The sequence below is a fragment of the Urocitellus parryii genome, chromosome 15, assembly GCF_045843805.1.
Source record: "Urocitellus parryii isolate mUroPar1 chromosome 15, mUroPar1.hap1, whole genome shotgun sequence".
Lineage (NCBI taxonomy): Eukaryota > Metazoa > Chordata > Mammalia > Rodentia > Sciuridae > Urocitellus > Urocitellus parryii.
Genome location: NC_135545.1, coordinates 31,424,344 through 31,443,117, shown reverse-complemented (window position 1 = coordinate 31,443,117; position 18,774 = coordinate 31,424,344). Strand labels below are relative to the sequence as shown.

At 42.0% G+C, this 18,774-nt stretch overlaps 1 long non-coding RNA gene across 1 annotated transcript; it reads left to right on the top strand.

Annotated features, from left to right (window-relative positions):
- Positions 1 to 892: 892 nt before the first annotated feature.
- On the top strand, positions 893 to 10,792 carry LOC113185216 (uncharacterized). The gene is made up of 4 exons (XR_003301104.2): positions 893 to 973; positions 4,496 to 4,605; positions 6,042 to 6,107; positions 10,563 to 10,792. It is a non-coding gene; the product is annotated as an uncharacterized LOC113185216 (long non-coding RNA).
- The last annotated feature ends 7,982 nt before the right edge of the window (positions 10,793 to 18,774 follow it).

Below are 18,774 nucleotides of genomic sequence, written 5' to 3'. Positions count from 1 at the left end.
ACTCAGTTAGAATACAAAACAGATCCTCTCCCAATCTCTCCGCCTCCCGCCGCCTCCAGTCACAGACGCACTCGAACTCTGGGACAGACAGGGGCGCTGGTGAACCAGACAGGGGCCTGCCCAGTGTCGGGCACTGCGGTCGAGTTCTGTGTATCAGAGACTTCGTGAGCTTTTATAACGGAGCCACACGCCACCGAAGCACAACATATACAAAGTTTCTTACAATGACTTCGACGCGCAAGACACACTTTATATCCTGAGCTTCAGCCAGAGCAAACACTAACCCCAACTCCCCACACTGGCACCCGCCCGGCGGCGCGCCTTCACGCACGCGCGCTGACTCCTCCCCTCCGTCTGCTCCCCATCGAGGTTCCGCCCCTCAGGCCGACAGAGCGCTCCGGACTACAGTACCCGAGAGCCTCTCGGTCAGCCCCGCCCTTCCCGTTACACGGCCTTCGCCTCTGATTGGTCGCCGTCTTCCATTGGCTCCGCCCCATAATGACGCAGACTCGCTTCCCTCCGAGTCCCGGCACCGAAGGGGCGGGGCCGGGGCGGGGCTTCGGTGGCACTATTGTCATGGAGACGAGAAGCCGACGGCAGCGTGCAGCCGGGACAGGGTTCGGGGCGGAGGGGGTGGCGAGCCCGCCGACACTGGAGCGAGGCGCAGCGGCCAGCACAGCCCGAACCCGGGAAGCGTGGAGCAGGCCAGTGGCGGCCTCTCGGCTCACCCTCCCGGGCTCGGGGCGGTCTGGGTGGCGGCAGGGAGCAGCCGGAGCGTCCCCGCCCCGCTGCCTGGGCTCCCGCCTCCCGCGGCCGAGCGGCTCCTCCGCGCCCGCCCCCGGCTCCGCCCGCCGCCGCCGCTGCAGCCCTTCGCGCTAACGGTCGGTGGCAGCCCGCGTGCGCCGCCCGCCGGGGACTCGCGCCTGCCACGAGGGAGCGTCCGCGTCCCGCGAGCCCGCTCCGCGGAGCAGAGGTGAGCCCCCTCCGAGCCGGGTCCCAGTGCCGCCCCGCCGGCTTCCGCCTCCGAGCCACGGCCGCGTCCCCTGGTGGACCGGGAGGACGCGGCGGGGCCCCGCGCGTGGGCCGCGAGAACCTCCGATGCGCCCCTCCCCGTGTCACCGTTCGCGGGAGGACGCGCGTGAGCGAGTCCCCTGCGTCCACGCGTGTCCCCTCCATCACTCTCTGGGCTCTGGTCCAGTACGATGGGTTTCTGAAATGGAGCCGTGGAGGTTTGTGCCACCGAGAATCCGAGTCTGTCACGCAGACATCCTCATTACATAGTCCCACCACGCTGGACCCACGGCTGTTTCTCTCCCGTCCCCCCACCACCACCCTGCTCCCCCCACCCCGCTTTTGGTCTCTTCTTTTTTTGTGTCAGGGAGGACTGGAAAGAATCCTGCAAGATATTGAAGCATTTAGAATTTATGGTTCTGTTGCCGTGGTTGTCACCTCCGCTCTACGTCAAATTTAAGACTCATTTCTTAAGGATGTCTCTATTTTCTGCTTTATTTGCACATTGATGGGTCTGCTGCTCTGCTGGCCACGGCCGCCCGGCTTCTGAGATAGAATTGTGCTAATATGTGAAAGGGAAGGACTGATGATTAGTCTGCAGGCGGAATTCAGATTGCATCAGGCCGATGTTCTCCCTTTTTTTTTTAGATGGTCGCTTTCACGTTTTCTCTGGTAAACAACGAGTTTTAACTTTGTATCTTGGTGGTGAGGCTCTGTTCCCCATTCTTTCCCTTTCTATTCATCAGCTTTTCCATTTGAGAATCAGTTTACTTGTTAGCAGTAGTTTCACAGGTCTCTTGTCACTGAATCTCTTTTCTCCACCAGCAGAGGTGAGATCAACCAACCCAACTCTCATCTCAGATTACCCACAAATTTTTTTCTTGGCTTTTCTTTTTACTTACCACTGCATTTGTATCTTTCTGAATATGTTAACTTACACTAGGGATAGGTTTGCTCTGATTGTTTTTAACATGGGGCTCTTAAACTTCATATTTAAACTTACTAAGGGTTTATTGGTTTGCCCTGTCTGCTTGGATACAGTTATGCATAACTCTTAAAAGGTAAAGCTTTCAAACATGAATCCTTAATTGTATTGTCAAGACATGGCCATGAAGCTTGCTCTTTGAGTTTTTGACTGTATAGTTGTCATTGTTTCAATCAAGTGCAAAAGAGGTTACTCCTGTTTGCTTAGTGTAATAGCTGTTTACTGTTAAAACTTTAAAGACTCATAAAAGTAGGGCTGCTGTATTTTAAAGATCTCATCATTCTTGTGGGAGAGACACAACACCAACTCCAGGAAAGGCAACAGATTGCTTCTGTCATATCGCTTGGCTGTTTTAGAGTGTACTTAAAGGATTATGATTGATAAGGCTGTCTTGCCAGAGAATGTTGACACAGGTGTGCATCGTTATCTTAATTAAGATCCTGAGAAAATGTTGTCTATAAATGGAGACATAAGAAGGGCAGCATATTTTTTTTTGTACAGTTTTGCTTTTGGAGAATTTAATTGCACTTGAAACCTCTCTTTCTGTTTGCAGATTTTGTGAGCCGCTTGGCAACAGAAGTTTTAGAGAGAAATGGTAGTTTAATGTTAAGTGTTCTGGCACGTAGTAATACTACTTGTGGCTTTTTGGCAATACATCTTCTCAGCTTGCTTTCTTTGTACTCTACCTTTGTAGAATAAATGGTTTCTGATTTTGAAAAAAAATTAAAAACATAAGACTGCAGTATATGATTAAACAAACATTGGTGTTTAGAAAACACCTTTTGAGGAAGCCATGCTTAATGTTCAGAAACAGGAATATGACAAAAAGGTGCATACATGAGAAATGTATGCCATTGGAATTTTTTGGAGAGGAAAGAGTCTCCCATGGTGTCTCAATGGTGGAAAACAGTTTCTTTTCCATATTATCAAGTGCCTAGCTACAACACTCGTGGAATGCCTTGTTTTTAGTTCTAGAAATAGAGGAGAACTTATCTTTTCCAAAATATTGTTCTGTAAATTTGAATTGATGAGCAAGTGGAGACGATGCATTAGTTTAAGGATCTGAATCATAACCTGGGTGACCACTAAAATAACATTACTGTCCTTCACTCTAAATCTCTGACTGCAAAAACAATGGCAAGGCGGATGCTGCTGATTATATTACCTTTGGCTTACCCAGCACCTAATACCCCTTAACATAAGGATTACATTAAGATTTCCCCCTCTCTTTGTAGCTCACTCTTTCCTGGAAGCTGGCTGTCCATCAGCGTGTGTGAGAGAGGTGTGTGTGTTTTCCCTTTAATATTAAAACTCATTGTAGAAAGAGGAAATGAAAGTAGAGGAGACCACAGGCATATGATCATGATCGGAAAAGCCAGGTGTAGAGTCCCAGCTCATTCTTGACTCCAAGGATAATTAGCTGGTTAGAATTACATGGTAAACTAAAATCAAAGGGATACTTATTTAGATTTGTTTGCTCAAACTAAAACAAGAGCGTTAATTTAGAGATAATTGCTTTATTTATCCCTCAGCCCCCCATCAAATTTTTTTTCTTTGGCAGCTGCATCTCCATCCTCATGCTGTTATCCATGTGTTATTTAAAAATTTATTGTGTTGGAAGAGATGAAATAGGAACATGAACTAATTGCATATCATCAGTTTTGATTGATAGCATCAAGTAATTATTAATATATTTATATATTCTAGAAATCTTAGGAAAAATTAAAAATGTTCTTTAGTTGATGACATGGAAATAAATGAAATCCTATAATCCTGAATGGATTAAATATGTTCTTTTAAATAGATTATAAATATTATACTTCGAAACCATGTTTTTATTCTAAACTAGCCCAGCCTGTTTTTGAGTGGTAGTATCTCAGTATCTTTGTTTTTTTTTTTTTTCTCCTCATTATCTAGGTTATGTGTTGATGTCTGTATTTTTAACATCTTTTTGGCATATTTGGTAGCTGTTTGGTGGAGAATAATTTTTCTAAATAGGATAACAGCTGGCACAGCTTTAAGAATGTGTAGAAATTCTATTTTCCTTTTTAGTAATGAGTTTGGATTGCTTTCTCGGCACTACTCTGAAGTGTGATACTGATAACTTATTTCTGCATAAATCTGCAATGTTTTTATAGCTGTATTATACCTAAGCACCAATTTAGCTTGGCAAATTAACTTAAATGCTTCAAAATTGAAAACCAGTATATTCTAATGTAGTTTGAGTTTAAGTCTTTATTAGTGAGGATGAACTTGACATTTGTTCAGGAGAAGGGAATATAATTTTCTCCTGCAGTTGTGATTTATGTAATCCATTTTTCTAGCCTTTTCTCAAGCTAATGATATTCCACACCTTGATACAGCTTTTATTTGTTTATTCACCATAATATGGAGTGATACCTTGGAGAAAATTAGATTAGATATTCATATCTAATATCCCAGAAGTATTGCTAGTCTTCTGTGTTTCCTTAAACAGAATCATTTCCATTTTCTATACAGGTGATAAGTATGATGCTTCCATGTTTTCAGCTAAGTTCACTTTCAAACTGTGGGGTTCCTCCAAATGTTGGCTGAAATTTATTCTTGCATGTCCCAAGGCTCATCTGCAGGTGAGTGTCTGCACACACACACCGTGGGGATGCTTGTGTGTGGAGTGACTCAAAATAGCATGAGGGTTGGCTTTACCAAAGAATTGACACTGGTGACAGAGGCTAAGTACAGAAGGTAGAGAATTCCATTTGAGGCCTTTCAATATTAAAATTCCATTATTGCATTCACCGAGAGTGTAGTAAATAGAAAATTTTTGGATTCGTAGAATGACACTGGATAATTTATTTACTTTTATTTGTCATGTTTCCTGGAATTACATTGAATAATTCATTTGAATGATACTACTGGGTAGCAAAATTTATAAAGTAACTCATTACCTTTCATAAATATGAAGACTAAGATATTTTATAGAAATACAATTAATATTTTTAAAAAGACTCTACTTGTACCAAATCACATTTTGGCATTATTTTAATTACCTAGTTCTTTTAATGGTAAATTTTGTGATCTGGTCATGAGTACCAAACTCTTAGTGGCGAATAGTATACAGGTGTAGGTAGAACTTGCCATTTCTCATTAAAATTTGGCTGCTGAATATAGGTGCATGAGAAAGAATTATTTTGCAGAATATTTGTGTTGTCTAGTGGGCAGAGCAAGGAATAGGACTTGTTAACAGAATATTTTGTTGAATAAAAAAATTAATATATGACAAAAATAAAAAGCTAGTTTTACAGAAGGCAGTATAGTTAGCATATATTTCGATAGGAAAAAATGCTTCTCTGTGATACTTTTTAAGGCATTAAAGTGATTTTTACTGTAATGTGAACTAATAATTGATTATAAATAATAGACTTGACTTCCCCTGTTACTGATTGAGACTTATGGAAGGGAGTTTCGTGTATGGCCGAGAGCTGAGGCATTCCAGCAAGTGAGAAAACATGACACAAATATCAAGAAAATGCTCAGCGGGGAGGGGGAGGGCAGTCTGATTCCTCTTTGTTTACCTTTAAGCTTCTTTTTTGTTTTGTTTTAAAGCATGTACAGAGTTGTTGAATTTAAGAGATGAAAGGATCTACATGGTTGTTTCTTTTTCCTTCTAAGGATAAATATGGGGAAAAAATCTAAACATATATGCAGATTTGTTGAATTTCACATCTGTCATCTACCAAATTTATTATGAAAACTCATATTTCACATGCACTGAAGGTGTAATTCAAATGTATTTAAACTCTGTTCCTTTTGTAATAAAATAGACATGGGCAAGGTCTGCCACTGTAGAAACCAGAAGGAAGCGGCCTCCAGTCTTGGGCTAGGGTTGATTAATGGATAAGGTCATACTAAATGTTCTCTGGTGGAAATAGCTAACGAGTATGCTTTTTGAGAAATGTATCATTCAGGAATAAAATCAATTGAAGAATTGGTAATTAAATTGTGATCCCACGAAGGAAGGAAGAGGAAGGAGAGAGGGGGCTAACCTTTCTGTTCTTCTTTCCAGGAGTCCACAGTTCCTAATGGATCTAGTGTCCTGGCTGTAGGAAGAGGAGAGTCTGCAGACAGGAAGGTAATATTCTCTCTTTTAAAAGAAGACTTTTCTTTGTAATCCTGAACCATCCTTATATATATAAGAATTTTATCCACTAGACAGCCTTTTCTTTGAATTTGGGATATGCAAGCAGACTTATTTTCCTCTGCTAAGTTTTTGAGCCTGCTTCTCCTAGGGTATGTCAGGGCTGCGTTGGGAACACGGAGAAATCTCCTTTCGGCAGACTCAGCACCCTTAAAATAGCTTCTTTCTGAGACTGAGCTCTGTGATGGTGTCCTGGTCGGTGCTAGTAGGTGACTAACATTTCAGTTTGTGGTTGACACCCACGCCTGCAGCCTTGTCCCACTGTCCCCGTTTACCTCGAGTCCTTTGTTGGTTCACTGGGGGATGTGTTCCCTGCAGGGTGATCTGCTGCCAACCGTAGCCAGGCTCAGAGGGGAGGACTTGGTGGTTGGCAGCTGGTTCCAGAGCCCTGGCGAGAAGTGAGTTGGGCCCGCCTGGGGCATTGCAGTGCGTGCACCAGCAGCTCAGCACATGGCTGCCTGTCCTGGTTTGGAGCTGTGGGTCTCTGCTCTTCCTAGAATCCTAGGCCTGGTGAGGCTTTCCTTTCCCACTGGCGAGATTGCTTGGCTCCCGAGCCTGCAGCTGTTGCGGGATTCCCAGGGAAGGAGGACTCTTGCTTGGTTCTGGGGGATGCCTTTGGTGCTTTACCCACGTGCTTTTTCGTTTTCAAAAACCTGGAGTTGGCCTTGGAGAAATACACCTAAGATTCTTGAAGAACAAAAATTGGGTTCGATTTGGATCTATCAGAAAAGACTCCACTTCCTGATGCCAATCTGCACATTGATGATGCAGGTTAAATTAGAAATTGGTGTTTGTAAAAGACCAATTACTTCGGCTTTCTACAGGCTTCTGTTGTGGAATGGTATTTGTATCTATTTGTTTTCCTTGTTAAGAAAAACTACTTTTCTAGTCATCAAAGATGTCTGCCCCCTGAACTCTATCTAGGGAGGAATATTAATAAACAATAAAGGACTTCATGTGTCTAATTGTATAATTAGGCAATTGGTAAGAAATGTGATAGCTAAAATTGGTTTCACCCACTAAAGGAACTAGCGTATATTTAAAAACACAAACCTTCAGAAAAGAGACTAATCTTCATGTCAAATAGTGTTTGGGGTTAACCCAACAGAAAGGCAAAATATACCAATTTTCAGATTCTTTTATTCATGCCTATACAGAGGGTTATAAGCAGCTGAGGAGACCATAAAATATAGTGTAAGAAAAAAATGGGAATATCAAAGCGATTATTAGAAAAGCAGTTTACATTTGTAAAACTATTCAATATTATGACCTTGAGTAACTTTTGCACTTGGATGCTGGGTTATCGCACTCTGTGGTGTAGCTTGTCTATGGAGCGCAGGGGTGTGTTTAGATTGAACAGCTCTTACTGTATTCCTTTACAGCTGCTCCTAAGTCATCAAAGTATCATCTTGACATCAATGACACTGTTTTTTAATCATTGTTTTGAACATAGAATTATGGATATTCTGAAATGGAAATGTCTTATTTGCCATTCCAAATTTTATTCTCTGTAATGGGCTTTTAAAATAAAAGGCCTGTGAGTATACTTTGAGTCCTGGGCTAATTTTCTAGGCATCAGAACACAGAAAAGCAGCCTTGATTAATTTCAAACCACAAAAGAGGCAGGTAAAACCGTTTTCAGCGGAAATTTACTAATGCAGCAACCCTTTAAATTAAATGTTTGTTAACATAATAGTGATGGCATTTTCTCCTCCTCCTCCTCGTGGTTTTGTCCGACTGGATGTTCCAGTGGCAGTCGCAGCGACTGTTAAGTGTTTAAATGATGACACCATTATGTGAAGTGATTTTGAAATGAGAGATTCCAGCCAAGAATTACATCTGCTCCCATCTCCTTCAAATCATACTCTCTGGCAGTGCAGATTATGATTGATTTGTTTGTGACAGATTGCAGGAAACAGTCATTGATTTTTCAATATTTTACCTTAAAATTATTTACAGTTGTAACCATGGGGAGGTATTTCCATGGGCTGTCAGCCCCTGAAAGACTAGGATAATATTCCCTGCTCTCTGACAAGACAAATTACCTGTAATGAGTGCAGTAGCTGAAGGGTATACTTTTATTTTAAAATATGTCAATAACCCCAGTGACTAAACGAATATTGATTTAGCATAATGAAGCCTGAGTAATGTGAAAATGAGCTTTTTCAAGGGGCTTGGTAAAGACTTTCTTTTTAGCTGGTTAGAAGAAGCTTTTCATTCTTCCCAGCTAGCTGGTTGAAATCCTGAATTTTATAAGCAGGAATGGTAGTGTTGCTTGTGATAACTCAATATTTCTTCCTCATTTTAATAATTCTTTTCAAGTCTGATTTTCAACCTTCATTTTTGCCATGGAATAGCTACTGATTTGTTTGATGCTATCTTAAACCGACTTCAGTATCTTTACAATTTCAATATATTTTGCATGGAAACCTCTGGTACTGAATATTAAAATATAACTGTATCCACAGTTGTTTGTAGAGGACATTATAATTGCATGAAGACATTTCAAGTGGGTCATTGTAGTATTTAATGTGCCATATTTTATGGTAGACCGACTTTCAGTCTCTGGACATCAGATTGCATTCCCTGGGAATGAAGATTAATTTACTTAAGAACTGATTTTTTTAGGCATCATTGCAGGTTTTCATTTTTGTTAGACTTTTGCTCTTTTTTGGGGGAGGGGGAGGAGTGTGTTAAGATCTCAATACATAAAATCCTTCCAACAAAATAATAGTAAGAGGTATATACCTGCATGTTTATGTGTCCAGGTGTTTGAAGATTTTATATCTGAATATCTCCATATCTAACTTGGTAGGTGGAAAAATAGGGTAGACAGGGCTGGGAATGCAGGGAGAAAAGTAAGTATTTGAACAAGATGTCAAACTGATATTTCATGAGCACCTAACTCATGCTATGGTAACTAGTAGTCATAAAATCATTAAAATCAATAGGCAAAATCCCTTCAGAAATTAAAAATGAGTTATGATTTAAAGGAACTTCAGATGGCTGTATGACTGCAAGCTCTCCTACGGCATGGCATATTTCTTATGTGGAAATTATAAACACATCTTTTGATGGCAGAAAGGATAGACTTGAGAGTATAAAATAATTGTGTTTTTTCCCCCAGGAATTTGCCTAGGGGTATGACACAGATGACCTCTGCCACTGTCTTTGTTGTGTTCTTAAATGAACTGGGTGCTTCACGAAATCCTGCACTGGGGATTCCACATGCTGCAAGATTTCATGGGGCCATCGTTACCTGCCTCCCATGTTCTTTCTCTTTTTCTACAAAAGTAGTTTTAAAATCCAGAAATATGAGGAATGTGCCGTCATCGTATATGAAACTAGTAGGCCCAATTCTTCAACGATTGATTTGGTCTTATGGTTTTTTTTAAATCAACGCAGAATCCATAGAATGACTTATGTCTTCCAGAAAAAATAATTTAGATTTTTCTTTCTCAATAGATTTTTGAATAAAGCATATTTTCTTCAGGCAGATCTATGCCAAGAAAACACCTATGTTGTTGTTTAGTGTGGAGTAAAATTAAAAATGCATTAAAATCAATACTTTCTTACCCCACCATTTAGTTTGAACATGTGTGCTCATTTTACAGCACACAGAGCACTGTTTATGTGAGTTAAGAAATGTGTAGGTAAAGTGAAGTTTTTTTCTGGGAAAATTATTCTCTTCTGGATACTATGCCCTTCTCTCTTTTTCTTTATTTTTTCCCCCTTGAAAAAAAATTACCCTGCTCCTATGCTTCTTTAGGGAACAACTATTTATATAAAAAATTTTAAATTATGCAAGTCATTGCCTGGGGTTAGTTAAAACACTTGTTTTTGAAAATGACAAAATACCCCTGCCTTTAAAAATCTTTCTTATATTTGTATCTATTAAGATAAACAATTTACTTTGATACGGTACATACCAACCTATTTAGTTAATTATTTTTCCAGAATTCACTTTACTGTGTTTCGTCTAACCTTTATGATAACTTAATATAGGGACAAATTAGCATATAATTCTATTTTCCATGTGACCTCAACCAGTTGCAGAATTGTACCACCACCATTGGGGGCCCCTGGATAGTCCGTGTAGACTGTAGTATGAAATGTTTGTAAGTGTTCAGTGTTTTTGTGGCTAGTGTTTTTGTTACCAAAAATGTTTTAAAGTAAGCAATTAGAAGAAACACTTCACCCCATTACTAAGTTATTAAAATACCTCCTAAGGTAGCATTTTTAATTAGTGTACATAATTGATTGGTGATTTGTCTTCTCCCAGGCAGAAGCAGCCTGGTGAAGTTCAGTGTGATCAGGAAGTATAAGGTACTGGGGACTGACAATGGCAGTGATGGTGACAACTAAATGGTTTTTTTTTTTTCCTTTTAGATTCAGCCATCGATCTTTGAAATTTCCTGACATCCGTTTCAGTCTAAATGGAAAAGAATTGGAAAAATCAAGCGCTCAGGGGATTTAAATATGTTTTGCATGTTTCTGTTTATAGACGACAGGATTTTTCCAGTTGAGCTCCTGGGTGTCCATGTAGGGGAAGGGGAAACTCTTCTTCATCATCAATTTTATTGAAAATGCTTTTGATAAAAATGTTGCTGAAATAATTTCTGTTTGAAACAAAGTGAAGGAAAAAATGAAATAAATTTTATATGGTGACTGTTTTTCTAAAATGTCTTTATTGGATTGAATGAATATTTAGACCTGAAAAAGAGGGTCCAAAAAAATCCCTTTATCTCAGTAATTCTGTCAGATAGCATTAGAGGTGTTTAAGATCACTTTCTAATATGACTCTATTATAGTTATTGGACATAAAAGTCTTGAAAGGTATCATATGTGTATTTTAATTCCCTATATTAGCCCCTGTGGGATGGAACATTTCCTTCCTGAACAGCTCTATTAGTGCAATTCAGATAAAAGAAAAAATTGCCACACGGGGTGGAGCATTGGCTGTGTTGGAACGTTCGATTTAAAACGTAAAAAAGATTGGCATCCGGGTCTCCGTGGAGTGGACACATTTGGGGTTACTTTGCCATTGGCGAATTCCTTGTCATGACCTCTGTAGCACCTATGGCAAAAATGGAGGGGTAGTTCTCCAAAGGAGGCCCCCCTGCCCTGTGGCCAGAGGTAGTCCCTTCAGGGACCTGGGAGGGTCCCAGGACCCTGCAGAAACTGCTCGGTGTGGCCCAGTTTGGGCTCCACCTGATTCCACAGTTTTCACAGACTCCAGGGGCCGTAATGAATTCTTAACCCCGACCTCAGTGAGGCCAAATACCTTTAGTAGGCTAGAATGTTTCCTCTTTCATTTTTATTGAATTTGTAGATTTTGAGAAGATTCTAGATTCACAGGCAGCTGTACAGTATAATGCAGAGAAGTCCTTGAACCCCTACCCAGGTTTCCCCATATCTTGCAACATACAGTAGAATATCACAGCCTGGATGTTGATGTCCTTACAGGCAGGACAGGAACTGTTTTCCCCACCACGGGGATCCCTCATATTACCCGTGTGCGGCCACACCTGCTCCTCTCCCATCCCACCTGCTCTTTGACCCTCATGCTGTGGTGTGGATGTGAGGTGTCCCCTGCAAAGCTTGTGTTAGACAGTGCAGGAGTGTCCAGAGGGGAAATGACTATGAGAGCTGCAGCCACTTGGGTGGATTTGTTAGAGTCTGTGAACAAGTCAGGATGGCACCTGGCATTTTGCCAGGGGGAGTGGTTTGTGAGTGGCGCCAGCGAGCCATTAAATGTGGAGATTCCTTATTGGTTGACTGCTGTATCTAGTTTATATTAATTAGATAAGCTGTGTGGAATGTATAAATACCTCTGTTGTCCTACAATAAACGGCTCCCACTCCTGCTGTACACAAGTTTTTCTTCACCCCCCGGTTATTTTGCTGCAGCTGGACTGCGGCATGGATTAATCCATTTGATGGATCCATAATGTGAATGGACTCCAGGGTAGTAACTGTAGGCAAGTGGGGCTTGGCTGGAGGGAGGGGGTCCCTGGGAGTGTACCCTTGGGGGTGGTGTCCTACCCCTTCTTCCTCACTCTCTCTGCTCCTGACTCCCCTGAGCTGAGCAGCCTCCTCTGCTGCTCCCTTCCGCCATGATGTTCTGCCCCACTCAGGCCCAGAGCTGCTGAGTGGGTGGACCACAGACTGAGCCTCTGGAACTGTGAGCCCCAAATAAACGTTTCTTACTTTGAGTTGTTCTTGTCAGGTGTTTTGGTTACAGTGATGAAAAGCTGATAAACCTATCAACCGCCGAATGTTCTCATTTCTATAATTTTGCCCTTTTAAGAATGTTGTATAAATGGGACGATGGCAGGTAACCCTTTGGGACTGGCTTTTTTTGGTTGGCCTTGTTCTCTGGACATTCCACTTGTGTGTGTCCATAGTTTGTTCCCTTTCTGTTGAGTAATAGTCCACAGGACGGGTGTAACAGCTCCTTTAACCAGTCCCCTGGTATTGGGACTTCAGGATACTTTCCAGAATTTGTTACAAATAAAACTGCTATAAACGTCGATGTAGCCATTTTTGTGTGAATATAAGTTTTCGTTTTCCTGGGCCAAATGCCCAGGAGTGAAATTGTGGGTCACATGTTAATTACATAGACTATTTCTTTTTAAGACTAGAATTGATTTTGCGGAACAGAAGTGGCAAAACGGGCACCTACATTTTTGTAGTGTTTTCACATTCACTAAATCAAGTGAATTTTTTATGATTTTAAAACACAGACTACCTTAAATAACTTGTAGCTAGATATAAGGAAACTATGTTTCCAGAATATAGATTTTATTCTCATTTTATAGAAATACTTCTGCAAAAAATTACTTCTCGGTGAAACAATTCCTATATAAGGGAACAAGGCTAACACATATACTAGAGAAAATTAATACATTACTTGGGGAAATTGGGGGCCCAATTTTCAAAGTGTTCATCAAGACTTGACATTCAAGGGCTGATTGTGAGCCAGGCCTTTGTCACCACCATCTTGCCTGCGTTCTTCTTTGTTGAATGAGCTCATTGGCACAACCCAGTCAGCGGTGTTCCAGAAAAAGCTCATTTTGAACTATTTGCACTTACTAGGAAAATGGAAGAACTCAAAAACAAGAAGGAGCTTTTCCTGGTCCGTGATCTCTAAAAGTGCAACTACTTTACAAAATGCCTGAGGGAAGAAACAGCTCTGTTTCCACCAAACCCTGGTGGAAATTGTGCTGTTATGTTTACTAAATCATGATGCGGTGTGTACAAAACCATGTATGCTATATTTTGGGGGCGATGCATAGAAAGAACTTTCAGGAAAAGTTTTTATTCTGATTTTCCATCACGTATATTGACATTAGAACTCTTACTACAGGTGTGACAATGTGACTTTATACTTTTGGTCTGTTTGTTTTTAATAATAATAAAAAAAATTGGATGTGATTAACTGGCCCCAATGATCCCTCCCACAACTGTCCACGTTATGATCTTTATTTTTTAGAGTGAGATACGAGACCCAGGAGACCCTGATCTTCAGTGCTTCTAAGTGTGGTTTCATCTTTAGCCCACAGTGGCCATGACCATAGGGCCACAGGGGCCAGGAGGTGATAAAATAGCCCTTGTTCTTCAGAATGACTGGATAAAAGATACGAGTACGCACCGGGAATCTTTAAATGCTGATGCAGTCATTCACTCATGACGCAGGGAGTGGAGCATCCCGTGGAAACTCACTAGAATGTGCTAGAAGAGCCTCGAGTGCTTCAAGCCCCTGCAAACCTAACAGTAAAGGAGACGGTACAGCCGCTCCTGTTCCAGCATGGTTCCCACAGCTCCTAGATTGGGCGACGAGGACAGGAAAAAAATCAAAAGCAACTAGGAATAGAATCTACATAATTTTGCATCATTGGAAGCTCACAATGAAGCTCACAATGCGGGAGGAGGAGAGGGACGCCGGCAGAGCTGAGACGAGGGAACCCGCGGCACAGGAAGGACAGGCTGTGGAAGGGGCGAAGTCCTGCCAGGAGGACAGCAGAGAGGAAGGGTCAGTGACAGGCTGCAGCTGCTGTCCGCCAGGCGGAATCTGGTCAGGCTAGAATGTCTGGGAGTATCAAAAGTGGTATGTTTTTGCCCCAGAGTATATTTAACAGCTTGCTATGGCTTAGGAACTTACCAGAAATGAGACATGTTTAAGAGTAATATTTTAATTTAAATATGTGGGTTTGGGGCCCGGGCTGTAGCTCAGTGGCAGATCACTTGCTGCCTGTCGAGCTTGTGCAGGGCTCTGGGTCCAGTCCCCAGCTCTGCAAACAATCCACAAATGAATAAATAAATAGACTGAGAGTGTGAGAAGCAAATGGGTTATCTTCAGAAAACTGGGGCTTGAAAGATTCCTTTAGGTTATGAGGTTTGATCTGATAAGGAAGAATAAGATATTTTATACTTTTCTGGTGAGTTGAATGCCTAATCTATGAAACTGAAATCAATTTAAAAATTGTAGGCTCTATTAAGTTTAAAAATAATGCAAGAACCTAATGCTCTTTTGGAAAAGCTTCAAAATTAAAACTGCAAGACCACAAGTCGATAAAGAGTTCTATAAAGACTACATTCATAAGATTATACACAGAAGTGACGATGATTTTACTAAGAAATTATTTGGAGCAGTCTAAGAAAATTCAAGTGAGAGTGTGCATTCATTTATTTACTTACTTATTTTTTTTCAGTGCTAGGATCAAACCTGGAGTCTCATATGTGCCAGACAAGTGCTTTACCACTGAGCTACATGCCCAGCCCTACATGTATATGTATATGTGTGTGTCTGTGTATACATATATACATGTGCAAATATATATACTAGAATACACACTAGAATGTGCTAGAAGAGCCGCGAGTGCTTCAAGCCCCTGGAAACCTAACAGTAAAGGAGACGGTACAGCCGCTCCTGTTCTCAGCATAGTTCCCACAGCCCCTAGATTGGGTGATGAGGACAGGAAAAATATCAAAAGCAATTAGGAATCTACTAATTTTGCATCATTGGAAGCTCACCATGTGGGAGGAGAGCTGAGATGGAGGGAACCCGTGGAATGCATATATATATATATATATATATATATATATATATATATATATATATATGCTTTAAGTGTACAATGAACTAAATGCTAAGAGCTTTTACTGAATGTATATCCAATTTTCAGACACTCTGGTCACACTTAGAAACTTGGAAAATGGAAGACAAAGGTTTCCATCAGAGTTTCTTTAAATTTATGTAAACCATAGATTTGATCAAAGTGGTTATAAAGCACATTCAAATTAAGATACTCATGATTTAAATGTAGCAATATCGATTCCAGTATCCTCAGCTACATGGCATTGCCAACGGGGAGGCCAAAATAAATTGTTCTAGGAAATTGTGTTCTGCAAAAGGGCTACATTAAGCCAGCAGCTTAAGCATTCTGAGTATGTATAATGACAAAGCACCGTGGAATCGTCTTGTCATACTGTTTATGTAGCAGTTAAAAAATGAAAGAAAAGGAAAATGGTGCAATTTTAGGCAGTTTTTGAAAAAATTTTACAAATACTGTAAATCATAGGTTGTTTACCACTAGACTTCCTGACTCTGCAATGATTGCTGTATTCTCTGTGTTTTCTTTTAAAACACCAGGCACTTTATAATTTGGTCCATAATTGTTTATATATATTCTCTCCACAGAACAACTTATGGCTAAATTATTTTAAACCACTTGCCATCTTTACATTTTACATATAAATATAACTCAGTGTCAGATGTGAGACACACTAGTAGCCTATTTTTCTCCCCTAGAAATCTTCTGATTCAAGCTTCTTTCAAATTTGGTGCATGAAAAATGGCAGACAGTTTCAACTTCTGGACAACTGGGGAAGATTTGTTTTTCAGATGAGGAAACTGGGTCCCAGGAAGGACCCGTGACAGACTACTAAGTGTTAATGAGGATTTAAACTCGCCTTTTGATGTCTAATCAAGTGCTGCCAAATGGAAGACGCTTGTCCTGACATCTAGAAGTTCCCAGATGTTTGTGCCGCAGACCTAGCCATAGTAATGTTTTATTCTGTGCGTGTCAGAAATAAATATCTACTTGCCCCTCATACAAGTTCTACAAGTGGGTTAGGGTAGGGTTAGGGTTGGCACTGAATATGGGTATAGGGGGCACACAGCATGTTCATCTCAGAACTGGATTTTAGCCAATAGAATGTTCTAGTTATTCACTGTTGTTCCTACTGTTTTTACATGGCGCTGGATCTGGAGAATCAAATAGGAAGATAACATCTTTCAACAAGGTGGGCATTGGGCTCAGGCCAGGAGATGAGCAGTGGCTGGGAGCTTGGTGTGTCCCGTGGACACAGCTGGAAACATCCATTTCAGCTCAGCTTGACATGAGAGCAAGGCCAGGTGCCCAGGAGCACGGGGCAGGGGCAGCCTTTGGCCAGGCCAAGGGGGTGAGAGGTCAAGGAAGCCTTCCTGTAGGAGAGGGCTCAGTGGGTTGAATCCTAAGGGACAGGAGGGGCAGCAAGGACCAGGAAGAGCAGGGTACATTTGGGAGCCTTGCAGGAGTCCAATTGGAGAGGCGCACCAGGGATGGGTGTGGAGAGCCAGCAGGCAGGGCCAGGCTAGGAAGGGCATTTAAATGTCTGGCTGCTGAGCTTGGACTTCACCCTGGAAGCAGGAGGCCCCTTAAGGCTTGGAGCATTCACCTGAGCGGGTCTGCATTTTGCAGGTACCATGTTGGCGTTGGCGGGGGAGCGTGCTCACTGGGGGCAGCAAGGTTGGATGTGGGGAACCAGTCCTGCTGTGTGAGTGGTCATCCAGGTGAGAGACCGTGGTCGGAGCCACCAGTGTGTCCAGGGCAGGAGGGGGCTGAGAAGCAGATGGGGATGGAGATGACAGGAAGGAAGGACCTGGGGACTGGTGGCATTCACAGGCGGAGAAAAGGCATGTCCACAAGGCCCTGCAGAAGGCCAAGCACAAGATCACAAGATGTTTTGAAATGGAACCCAGAAGGACAGACCTAGAGGGAACAGGATAGGTGTCCAGTGTGGGCCCAGACTTTGGTTTGGAGGAGCTGGTGAAATACCCAGGGGGTTGAAACTCATCTGTTCTTTCATATTGATGCACTTCTTCTTCCTCTTGAAGGGCAGATTTTTTTTTTCCCCCTTGTACCAGGGATTGAACCCAGGGGCACTTAACCACTGAGCCACATCCCCAGCTTATTTTTTATCTTTTATTTAGACAGGGTCTTGCTAAGTAGCTAGTTTGCTTAGGGCCTCACTAAGTTGCTGAGGCTGGCTTCTTCGAACTCACAATCCTCCTGCCTTAGCGTCGGGAGCCACTGGGATTACAGGTGTGCACCACCACACCTGGCAAGGGCAAAATTTTTAAGAAATGTGCTTTCTTTCATTGTTTTTATTGATTTTTGGTAACACAGCTGTAATGATCCTATGTGAAGCAAGTCTTTAGACAAACGGCTCGATATTATCAGGTGTTGTTTGTTTTAAAAGTGGTTCAAACATGCAAAGGGCTGGGCTGGGGGCACATGCCTGTAATTCCAGCAGCTCTGGAGGCTGAGACAGGAGGATCACGAGTTCAAAGGCAGCCTCAGCAACTTCGAGGTGCTAAGTAACTCAGTGATGCCCTGACTCTAAATAAAATACAAATAGGGCTGGGGATGTGGCTCAGTGGTCGAGTGCCCCTGAGTTCAATTCCTGGTACCACCAAAAACAAATTAAAAAAAAAAAATCAATAAAAAAGCAAAAGAGGGAAAGAGCAGAGCATTTGTATCTCTGTTGTCCTCTAAACATTTCAGTGAGCTAACTGTAGGAATTTCAGTTGTGCACAGAGGTTCACAGAGACAGAAGGGTGAGACAACTCAAAGAAAAAAGGACTTGGGAATATTTTTAGAAACTTGATCAGTTTGGATTATGACATATACTTAAATGATCAGTATATCGTCATGTTTTTGATAGAATGTTATCTGGATCTTATGCCTTGAATAGTTGTGCCACAGATGCTCAGCTTAGTACCTACTTAGTTCTGGGTGCTGGGACAGTGTGGGCCACGGTCCTGCCCCGCTGCGTTTGTATTCTAGCTGGTGTGTTGTGACTCTGGAGGTAGCTTTCTGTGCTGTTCCTGTCTGTATCTGCTTACCACAATTAGCATATGTCACGAGCATGATTTATGACTCTGAAGCTCCGTAACAATAAACACGGCACCTCTAGAGGGACTGCGTGTTCAAAGGTGGGAAATCAAGGCAAGGAGCAGGTGCTGGGGATGACTCCTCTGAGCAGGGAGCAGGACCAGATAAGGACAGTGGCTCCTTGTTATTCCTGAGCGGCTGAGAGATAAGCAGTTATGACTTGTTTACTCAAAGAGGGGAAGACACAGAAACATAGAGGTTGAACACGCTGGAGTTGGAAAACTGGAGCCTTGAAATGTTCACGTTGGAAACCTGGAGATCCACTAAGAAGCCAAACCCAGGTGGACTTTAAATTGCAAAACCCAGGAAAAGGGCTGGGGTGGTGGCTCTGTGGTAGAGCACTCACCTAGGACGCGAGAGGCCCTGGGTTTGATCCTCAGC